A 12,014-nucleotide genomic window follows, 5' to 3' on the forward strand; every position below is an offset into this window, starting at 1 on the left:
TGTGCACATGTACCCTAGAACTTAAAGAATAATAAAAATAATAATGTAGACATAAAAGCAAAAAAAAAAAGGAATGTGCCTTTGGAATGAAAAAAGAAAACTAATTAAAGTACTCAAAGAAGAATTAAATTAAAAATATTTTCAAAAGGCAAGTAAAAATTGTAATATTTAATAGGAGTATATAGTAAGACATCACTGGCTGAGGAAATATCATAATCATAATCAAAAAGTTATGTTAAAAAGGAGAACTCACAACTATTAAAAAGCTGCCATGAGTCAGTAAAAGTGTTAAACACATTTTATGTGTGGTCTTATTTAATCTTTCAATAATCCTTTAAGGTATGTATTAGCCACATTTAATAGATAATGAAAATGTGGTTCACTAATTATTGAGCTTGCATAGTGTATGTCAGAACTGGAATTTGAAAGCTTTCAAATGCCAAAAATTCATGCTTTTTCCACCTTATAACAAACTACTTGCAAAAATGATGGAAATTTAAAATTATACATTCAAAATCATGAAGAATTCAATGTTTCCATCTGAAATCACATGGGGCAATATGGAAGACTGAAAGGAGGATATATGTTGAACTAGAACCAGGAACCAGAACCAAGGCTGATATTAAAGAATGTGTGTTTCTATAGGAGATGAGAACTTGAAGGATTTTAAACCCTGAGACTATTTAAGACCTTTATTTTATGACTACATTTAGCAAAGTAAAAAACCATTTGGAGTAGAAAAACACGGGAAATTAGTTAAGTGTACTGCAACAATCTATGCAATAGATAATGAGGCTCTCTAGTAGGATAAGAGAAGTAAAAATGAAAAAGATGGGGAAAGTGTGAGAGATTAACATAGGAGGTTAACTTGGAAATTTTTCAATGTGTGTCCTCTGGGAAAGAGATGAGCCAAAGACAGTGGTGTTGATGTTTTAAGTCTGCAGGATTGAGCAGAAGGTGTAGATTATTTCAACGACTTTCATATCAAGGAAAGTAGTTTTTGAAACAGAAGTTAAAAGGACTTCAGAAAAACTGAAGTCAAATTCCGTGGAAGATGTTACTAATTATCTACAAGAAGAAATAGACATCAATTGGCCAGGAGCAGTGGCCCACGCCTATAATCTCAGCATTTTGGGAGGCCGAAGTGAGCAGATCACCTGAGGTCAGGAGTTCAAGACCAGCCTGGCCAACATGGTAAAACCCCGTCTCTACTAAAAATACAAAAATTAGCCAGGTGTGGTGGCATGCACCTGTGGTCCCAGCTACTTGGGAGGCTGAGGCACAAGAATGGTTTCAACCTGGGAAGTGCAGGTTAAAGTGAGTGGAGATTGTGCCACTGCACTCCAGCTTGGGCAACAGAATGAGACTCCCATCTCAAAAAAAAAAAAAAAAAGAGTTGTGCACATGTACCCTAGAACTTAAAGTATAATTTAGAAAAAAGTCATTAATTGCAAAAAGAGAATTAATTGTTATCAAAAAATTTTATTTATAAAGGATAAATCTAAATGAATTTTTAGCATTTCATTTTTGGAGACATTAAAGGGATCCAACATTTAACATCATGTTATATTAAGATAAAGGGTTTATGCATACCATACTTAGTATAATATATAATATACATTTTAACAAGAATTAATATTGGAAAGTGGACAACAGTAGTTTCTGCAGACACTTCTAAGTCTTAGAGTGCGTAATCCCCTTTCCCCAGAAAAACTCTTCAAAGTAAAATCATAGTATTTATGAGAAACACTGATAAGTGTCCAATTTAAGGTTGTTTTAATATATGGGATATGTTGTCTGCATTAGGATAGTGAGAAGCCAGGGCTCAGTGGGCAATAGGGAGGATTCAAATGTTTTGGCAGAGAAACTGCTTTAAAATTTGCTTCTGGAATTTCTTATCTTGCTATGATTCCAGTATCCTCCCACTGAGCAAACAGTAGAGTTAACTGCACCGTGGGGACATCACCTCCTTCCATCCCAGGGGATTCGTTATCTCAGATTGCAAATTCTTAAATGCAGCAAATCCTCTAATCATTTCTTTCTTGAATCCGTAGAAGCTATTTTGCTAGAAAAAGTAGCAACTAATGACTGAATCTGAGTTCACTAAGTGACTGTTAGGCAAATGGGCACATCTGACAGGTCACATTATAAGGCTATTAATATGTAATTTTGACTGGTCATCTATGTACATCAACAGCTTTGTTAGTGTAAAGGTATTGTGTGGCTTTTCTATATGAACTAATGAATATGTTAACATAAATTATTTTCTGATTAATACATTCAATTTGCATGAGCACAATTCTTGGTATGAACATTATATCATATTATAATTAAGATTGTATTTTAAAATTCATAATTGGCAAGAAATGACTAGGTTGTCTTTTCTATTTGAGAGAACTATCCAAAAAAAAGTCTTTAAATATTTAAATGATAGTCAGTATACCAAGTACTTTAACAAACATCTTGCCTGAAACAAAGATTTTACGGCTGAAGGAAAAAAGTTTGAGATGCATTCCTTTTAAAATATTTATAATAAAGGATTTTCACATGATCTATTGTCTATGAAACTCCTTTGAATAGTTCTATCTATGCATTTAACTATGCCTTTAACATAAAGTTGCTACTGAATTATTCCTTGTTTTAATTACTATCTTAAAAAATCTGAAAATGGAACATACTAAAATGCTTTTGAACTCATTATTTGGCTGTAGTCAATTGTCAGCTCTTATTAGCAGTAATTTATAACCTGATTTTTTTGTGATCCTATTCCAAAATGGTTCTATTGGTGAAAATGGCATAGACTTTTGTTCTACCCCTTTTGTTTTGCATTAACTGTGAAAATCAAAAATCAAATATTATCTTCTCTTTTCCACTGTCCTTCTGCCTAAAATATGCTTTCCTTTCTTTCTGGCTGAAATGTTGCAGGACCATTTTATTTTACTTTATTTAGTTCCGTTTTCCTTTTACTTCACATATAATTGTACATACCTATGAGACACGATGTGATGTTTTGATACACATATACAATGTGGAGAGACCAAATTAGGGTAATTAGCATATTGATCTCCTTGAATATTTATCGATTCTTTGTGATGAGATCATTCAAAATCCTCTTTTCTGCCTATTTTGATATTTTGATGTTCTGCCTATTTTATTATCGTTAACAACAGTCACGCTACGGTGCAATGAAACACTACAACTTATTCATCCTAACTCTAACTTTGTATCCATTGATCATACTCTCCTCACTCCCCTCTTCACGCTACCCTATCCAGCTCCTCTGGTAACCACTCTTCTACTCTCTACTTCCATGAGATCAACTTTTTTAGGTAATAGGACCATTTTAAATAGGCATATTATACTTTGCTACTATTAACCTAGAAGCTGGAGTAGAGACTTTATCTTTTAGTAGCGTAATGAAGTCATGAACAAAAATTCAGTATAGTTCATTGCACTAGCTGATTTAGAAGGTTCTGGGATGTATTTTGACTAATGGGAAAACCGAAGTACCACTTGATCCCAATACATCTCTCAATTTTCTCTGTGATTCACATTCAATTATTCCTGATATGAGATCGATTTCCCTGCCTCAATGCTTATTACTAACCTGTGCTGTTGCTGATACCAAGACACTCAGAGAGTTTCATTCTCCCTCATCCTCTGACGAGTTTCCATTTACATGATCTGTGAGTGTCTGTGTGTGAAGGGGTTGAGGAAGCGGTGTTAACCTTCCCCAGGGAGATCCCCCTGCCAGGTAACACATTTATAGGGGGCATGGAGTCTCTTGTAGCTAGGATCCCAGAGGTCTATGACAAGAGTGAGCTGTCCCGCAGTTCCCTCATTCACCAATTTTCCAGGAGCCATCCCACCTGCAGAGTTCCCAGCTTTCTGTCTCTACAGCCTTAGTTTCAGCTTTGCCTCTTCACACTCAGCATTTTCTTTCCTAAGTTCTGTCCAATTTATGCTGATTTACTCAATAATTTGGTCTCTTTCAGTGAAAGCGGTGCTTCCTGGCTGCATCTAGTTGGACATCTTGTTCCTTTCCATCTGGGTAATACATTTTTCATACATGCTTTCTTTTGACATAATTTTAGCCTTACTGAAAAGTTGCAAAGATGGCATGGAGAATTCTCAAATATCCCTCACCCAGTTTCACTTTCCCTTAATGTTACATTTCTCTGGCTTATTTTTCAAAATCAGGAAACTAACACTGGTATGTTACTATCACCAAAACTCCAGACTATCTTTGGATTTCAGCAGGATTTTCTTTAATGTTCTTTTTTTGTTGCAAAATTCAATCCAGAACACTCCATTGCATTTAGTTGTCATGTTTCAGTTTCCTGAATCTGTTTTCTTGTTTTTCATGATATTGATAATTTTGAGTACTGCTCAGGTATGTTGTAAAATGCACTTCAATCATGGTTTGTCTGATATTTTCTCATGATTATGTTATGGGATCCTTGGGGTATCGCTTCACCAACAAAAACCTCTGTCACTAGTGGCACCTATGCCCAAGTTTTCCTCAGGTCCACTGGCCCACTCAGCCTGGCAGGCTGTGCTCAGCTCACACTACCAGCCTGGATCCCATACCTGCCAAAGGCAAGTGGAGCAGCGAGGCATGTATGAGCAAGAAAGTGTGGGGTCCAGCTACTGCACACAGCCAGGCATGCTTGCTGTGGCAGGGCAGGCAATTCCAGGCACCAACACAGGCGCCAGCTCCCTGCAAGGCTGCAGCTGGACCAGGTGTACTGCAAGCAGCTTCCTTGGCTGATGCTGCGGAATGCAGTGGTGCCCAGAAGCTTAGCAATGCCAGGAACCACAGAGCCCAAAGAGGGTGTCACCGCCCTGGCTCAGGGAGCTCTTAGGTCTGGGCTCCCTAAAGGGCAGCAGCCCTTCACTCCTTTTTGTTGCCTGCAATGTGGTGAGTGAGGAAAGGGCATGTTTCAGCCCTATTCATGTGACGGCTCTTTCAGCCACGCCATTCGGTGGGCCCCAAGTTCTTGTCCTGCACTCAGGAAGAATGAGGTATGCGGAAAGTGGAAGGTGAGTTAGGTGAAGAGGAGCTTTTCTGAGCAATATAATAGCTCAGAGGAGACACGTAGTGGGTAGCTCCTCTCCACAGCCAGGGTGTCCTGACCAGTGTTCAGCTCTCAGCAGAGAGGAGACCCTGAGGTGGATAGCTCCTTTCACAGCTGGTCGTACCATTGCCTTTTCAGTCCTCAGCAGAGAGGAGACCTTGGGTAGGTAGCTCCTCTCTGCAGCTGGTTGTCTTGTCATCTTTTTTAATCTGGCTGAGTCCGGGAGTCAGAGGAGAGGAAGTAGGTGCTGATTGGCCCTTGGGCAACCATGGGCAGGCCGCGAAAAAGCATCATAAATTCCCACTCCAGTCTGCGAGACTAGCAGCCCGGCTCTCAGACTTCAACCTTCCCTGAGTTGAAGGTGGGGCCTCACCAGAGACCCATCCCTCTCTGTCCAGAAGCCTGTCTGCCTCCTGCCATTGTTCATGGCACCCAGGCTGTTCCTGCCAAGGGGCACCTGCAGGCCAGGGCCAAGCTTCCCTCAGTACCTCCCCAGCCTCCCTTCCTTGCTTACTGGTGCCCAAAGTCCAGAGGGGGGCTGAGGTAGCAGGAGGCTGCTGTGTCAGCAATGCCCCAAGCATGCACACACCAGGCCAGGTTGCAAAAGCACCAGGGTTCAACCTCAACTCTGCTCCAAGATCAGAGCTGGTGCCGGGAGCAGGCAGAGGCCAGGCAGCAGGAGCAGGCACCTCTGAACCTGCACGGGGGCAAGGGACCTTTCCCGGGCCCCCAAAAGTGTGGAGATGCCCGGATCCACAGCCACAGCTTGGGCACCTGAAACTGCACCCAGGAGGGCAGGGCTCCTGGCACCCAAGAGCACAGGGATGCCCAGGTTTGTAGCCACAACTTGAGCAGCTGCAGCTGCACCAAGGACGGTGGGGCTTCTGCCCTCTCCCGATCTCAAGAGCACAGGGATACCTGGGTCCACAGCCACAGCTGGGCAGCTGCAACTGAGCCTGGGGAGCGCAAGGCTCCTGCCTGCCAATTCATAAGGGGTGGGGGCTTCCCCTTGTTCCCAGCTCTTGCGGGTTCCATCCAACGCACAGCCCCACCTGCACCTCTCCCACTGCAGCCAGCGTCGTGGCAGCAGCCACTGCACACAGGCCGCAGCTGCCATCAGTTGCACTGGATCTTTGAATTTTTGAAGAGGTGACCACAGAGGTAAAGTGCCCTTTTTTATCCCATCAGAGCCGAGGGTACATAATATCTACATGGCATCACTGATGGTGCTGAGTTTAATCACTTGCTTAAGGTAGTGTTTGCACTAAATAAAACTTAAACTTACAGTTGTTACCTTTCCATACTCTATTCCTTGGAATACAGTCACTGAGTCCAGCCTACACTTAGTGAAGGAGGTCATGAGCTCCACCCTGGAAAGTGGGGACTATTAATAGACTAGTAAGGAAGATTTCTCTCTTCTTCTCCGTTTATGTATTTATTCAGTCATTTATTTGTAACAGTATGGACAGTTACTTTTTATACTTCAGGTTATAATCCAGTGATATTTTATTTATTTTGTTGTTGAAAGTGCTCCAGCTTTCCCCATTGAGAGCTCTTTCAAGCTGGCTGCTGGGTCCCTTGGACAGGTCTTCATCCTTTTGTTATCCTTTTCTCTTTAGGGCCCCTCCTTGATTTCCGGTATTACTGGTTCTTCTCCTCCAGGCTTATCTTATATATTTTTTCACCAGCCTTAGAAATATCTTAGAATCAGACATTTCCCTAAGGATCTCTGGTTCTTTTCACTGGAAAATGGCATTAGAAAACATTATCTGAGTGTGACATGTGCACATTGCTGTGAGGGTAACGTTGTTTCTAGGCTATTTCACCAGAAAGGGCGAGGCAATGTGTGTCTACACAGTAAGCCCTGAACACACACATATCTGTGATTGTTTCTATATTTGTCCATCTGTGTGTGTGGCCACGTGTATTTGTGCTTGTGTTTAAATATGAGGTCATAGTGATAACTGACTGTGACACAGTCCCTCATGATCATTCTGGCCTTCCCTTCTTGTTTATCTGTAACTTCTCATACCAACAGTGAGAAACCTGGATGCCACTGTTCATCTTTTAACATTTCTGTTCAACACTAGTATGCGTGTGAAGCAATTACAAAATTAGCTGTACCCACATGAGAAAAAAAAATTACCATTTTTTTTACCATAAATACTGTATTTATGCACAGGACACTTTTCTCTTTAGCCTGACATTTTTTAATCAAAATATTATTTCTCAAAATAACCAAGGTCAGTATTTACTTCTTCTCTACCCTTTTCAGGGTTGTTAGTTTACACATTTATATAAAGTGGATTGATTTGTCACTGTCTGCATACCTTTCCAGGAGCTTCCTGCATCTTGGTGATATTTTTGCTTGTTTATTTGCATGTATTTGAGTGCAATTTTGTGACACACTTCTTGGGGATTAACAAATCATAGACTTGTGTATTACTAGTGCAGTACCATACAAGATAACTCCATCATTTAAAATGTCCTCTGTGTGTATTCTTTGTAATCAATTAATCTCCCCCACACGAAGCCCTGGATACCACTGGTGTGTTTCCATCCCAACAGGTTTTTTTTACCAGATGTCTCAAGAATGAAATCATACAATATTCAGACTTTGAAGCCTGACTTCATTCATTTACTAAAATACACTTAAGGTATATTCGTGTTGTTGCATGTATGAGTAGCTCATTCCGTCCCATTGGTCAATAGTATTCATTGATCAATCAATTTCCACACAATCATAGATCATTGTGTGGATATACCCAAGATTGTCTTTCCCCTGTTGAAGGGCATGGGTGGCTTACAGTTTTGAGTAATTATGAATAAAACTGATATAAACATTTGCATACAAATTTTTACATGGACGTAAGATTTAATTCACTGGGGTAAATACTTAGGAACAAGATTGTTAAGTCATATGGCAAGACTCTATTAAACTTTATAAAAATTGCCAAATGGACAAATTAGTTGCACCATTTTGCATTTCTACCAAATCAAAGAGAGTTTCCCTCACTTTGCATTCTTTCTAGCATTTATTATTTTCAGTGCTTTTGTTTCAGTGACAAAGGAATTGGTAAGAATTTATTTTCAATATTGTTATATGAGTATTTTCATAATACTTTAATTTTGTATCTCGGTTTACAAAGCCTTCATATTGACTGTGTAGCTTTTTATAGGAAAAAATACTCACATCTGGACTTTCATATAGATTTTCTTAAATCGAAGAGACTTCCTTCAGTCAAGTTAACTGTAAATCGATTATTACAAGCTTCTTTAAATGCGGGAAATCATGTCTTTAATAAGAACAGGACACTTTTTTCATTTTTTCTCTAAGAATTTTGTGGGGTTTTTTTTCTCTGTCTATCACTTAATGTGTATTTGAAAACTTTCTAATTAACTTTTTCTAGTACAAATAATCCATGAAACTATTCCATTTTCTCAATACAGTGTAGAAATTACTTGAACATTTGGCTAAATGTTTTGAACCTTACTTTCAAGCTATATTTTTGTACTAGAAAAATGCTTAATTCATGCTGAATATGTTCAGTGTGATTTTTAAGGGTTCATGATTCAATGTTTTTCATATAACCTAATTTATGTTTTACTTCTCTCTCCATGAAGAGTCTTTTAAGAGGCCAGGCATGGTGGCTCATGTCTGTAATCCCAGCACTTTGGGAGGCCAAATTGGGAAGATTACTTGAGGTCAGGAATTCAAGACCAGCCTGGGCAACATGATGAAACACTGTCTCTACTAAAAATACAAAAATTAGCCAGAAGTGGTGGTGCATGCCTGTAATCCCAGCTACTCAGGATGCTGAGGCAGGAGAACCACTTGAAACCAGGAGATGGAGGTTGCAGTAGTCGAGATGGCACCACTGCAGTCCAGCCTGGGCAACAAAGCAGAACTCCATCTCAAAAAAGAAAAAAAAAAAAAAAAGCATTTTCAGAAGCATAAACAAATTTCCTCCAATCCCCTTCGACTGAACGTTGATTGGTATTCATTCTGATTTGATCCAGTTCTAAGTCGCAGCATCCATTTTATCTTCTCCAAGTATAGTAGGGAATATTCATTAATTGTTCACTCAAATATTTGGTTTGATTTCTTATCACTTAGCACTTAATCCAAAGATATAAATATCTTTTTGCCCAGTGGTAAACTTGTCATCCAATCCTTGGGCTTATTTTGCAAACAGGTTAGGTTTTTCTCAAGATTGAAATGCTCATCCAAACCTTATTTTATTGCTGTCTTAAGTGAGGATTTTCTCTTTTGACATAGTTTTAAGGTTATTTTGGCATCAGATTCTCACCATTTAAAAGACTTGAACACATCTTCCAGTGACTGAACCCATATTCTAAATCTAGCTATGAATGTAATTCATTCTGAAGTGTTTATTTTTTTGTTTGTTTGTTTGTTTAAGATGGAGTCTCGCTCTGTCGCCCAGGCTGGAGTGCAGTGATGCAATCTCGGCTCGCTGCAACCTCTGCCTCCCAGATTCAAGTGATTCTCCTGCCTCAGCCTCCTAAGTAGCTGGGACTACAGGCCCCCACCACGCCCAGCTAATTTTTTCTATTTTTAGTAGAGACAGGGTTTCACCGTGTTAGCCAGGATGGTCTTGAACTCCTGACTTTGTGATCCACCCGTCTCGGCCTCCCAAAGTGCTGGGATTACAGGCATGAGCCACCACACCCGGCCCCATTCTGAACTTTAAGATGTTCTTTTTTTCAAAAGATGACACATACATGGCCAAAAAACATATGAACAAATGCTAATCATAAGACAATTGCAAATTAAAACCACAATGAGGTATAATATGCCATTCAAAATGGCTATTATTAAAAAATCAAGACCAAAAAAAACAAATTTTACCAAGGGAAAAAAAAAAATGAAGACCTTCCCATGACCAGTTGCAAAGAGCCAAGAAATGTACATACTGAATCCTCACCTTCTTGTTTTAAAGAGTTCAGATATCTATAGGTAGGAAAAATTGCCTAGTGATTAAGAACACACTATGAAGTTAGAAAGCCCAAATCTGAATCCAAGCTTCATCACTTACTAGTTCTGTTGTGGTCAGTTTTCTCATGCAGACAATAGAGACTATGCTATTATTGTTGCCTCCCAATAGTTATCCCATCTCTCCTACATTGTGTAGCGTGTGCTTTGGATGAAATTAACCCCACTCCCAGTGCAGGGACAAGAGTGACTTTATTTTAAATGCTAAGCTTCCATGTAACTTCTGAATAACCCCAAGTCCCAAGTCCAGGAATGCCTATCAGATGTTAAGTTGATATATTACTCTTTATGTAGGAACATAAAATCACTGTAAGTTTCCTGCAAAACAACCCTTGACGCTGTTGTAGGAAGCATAGTCCGTGGCACCTGTAGGTACCTACACCTTTCTTTCAGAGCAAATATGTTTTCCTCAAAAGCCCTAGATCTGGAGAACTGCAGTGCAGAAATCTAACTATGTTGTGGCCACCCAAGACAACATATATGTCTGTAAATTCCTTTGGTAAATCACCCCAAACCAACAAGCTAGATTTGTCTGCCTCCTTCTTTGATTTATCTGCTCTTTGTGCATTTGAGGGATGGCTTTGCATATATGGCCCTTTCACTGAAAACCTGGCTTCAGAAGTGGCCCCTGATTAATCCCAGCCAATCATTGCATTTTTGCCCCTTGTCCCAATCATGTTGCCAGGAATGTGCAGACAACTCATGCTTCAGTATGAAGCTCTGTATAAAGAGCCATTTTTGCTCATTGGTTATAGGATGGTATCCATCCTCTTGAATGTGAACAAGGAAGCATATAGGCCTGATTATTGCTGACAATATTTCGTGATTGTGAGGGGAATCAACTTGATGACAAATCCAATACATGGAAGAGGACACAGCTGAGGAAACTGCAGAGATATTGGTCCAGAGCACTGATCAAACTGTGCCTGAAGCCCACACTGCTGCTGAACTTTTTGGTTTTATAAGCAATAAATCCCCCTTATTTGTTAAAAATAATTATTTTGTTAAAGTAAATGGCCTGTACTCTTCAAAACTATAAGGCGCATTAAAGACACAGATAGACTGAGGAATAGTTACTAATTAAAGAGGAATAAGAGATATCACACTGCCAACTTATGATCCTGGATTAGATACTTTCTTTGGAAATATTCTTGTGACAACCTAGGGTACATGTGCATTACACTCTGTAATATTTTAGAAAAAACTTTAAATGCATATTAATATTAGTATAAAGTGAGAATGATAAACCACCCATGTTGAAATGCTAACATTGTTCAAATCTGGTGAAGCTCAGTGTTAAGTCTTTCTACAATTTTTGTAACTTTTCTGTGAGTTTTTTGTGATTGTTGGATGATACTTGGTATATAATCACTTGTATTTGAAAGTTATGTTTGAAATCATGTAATGTTTTCACAATATATGATCACTAATCACCTTTCCAGCCTCACGTATGTAAAACAGAAGATATGAACCTGAGCCACATAGCAGAGTAGAGACGGAGTGTACCTAAGCTGGAAGCCAGAGCTTGGAGCTTCTTTCTGTGGTTACCTGGATGACGTATTTATGCCAATAATCCTGTACTGCAGAGTTAAAATAAGGAAAGATATTTGAGCATGTATGTAAGAATATGCTACACAGCAATAAGTGTAAGATATAGTAGACAAAGACTGGGAGACATCTGTCTGAATGGGGAGGAGAAATTTACAGGGTGAAAAAAGCTGATGCTTCAGTGCAGTTAACCTTCATTCCTATCTGGGAAAAAGCTGGCTTCACTGTTAGTTCTTCAGTAAAGTTGCTTGCAGCACAAATTCATGTGTACTTTGGAAATCCCAGTTCACAAACGTTTTCATAAGGTTTAGGGCTGACAAGGGGAGCATCTCAGGGCTTCTACTTTGCCTTCAGTGTTGTTGACATAGGAGTGG

Source organism: Macaca fascicularis, chromosome 4 (assembly GCF_037993035.2).
Source record: "Macaca fascicularis isolate 582-1 chromosome 4, T2T-MFA8v1.1".
Classification (NCBI taxonomy): Eukaryota; Metazoa; Chordata; class Mammalia; order Primates; family Cercopithecidae; genus Macaca; species Macaca fascicularis.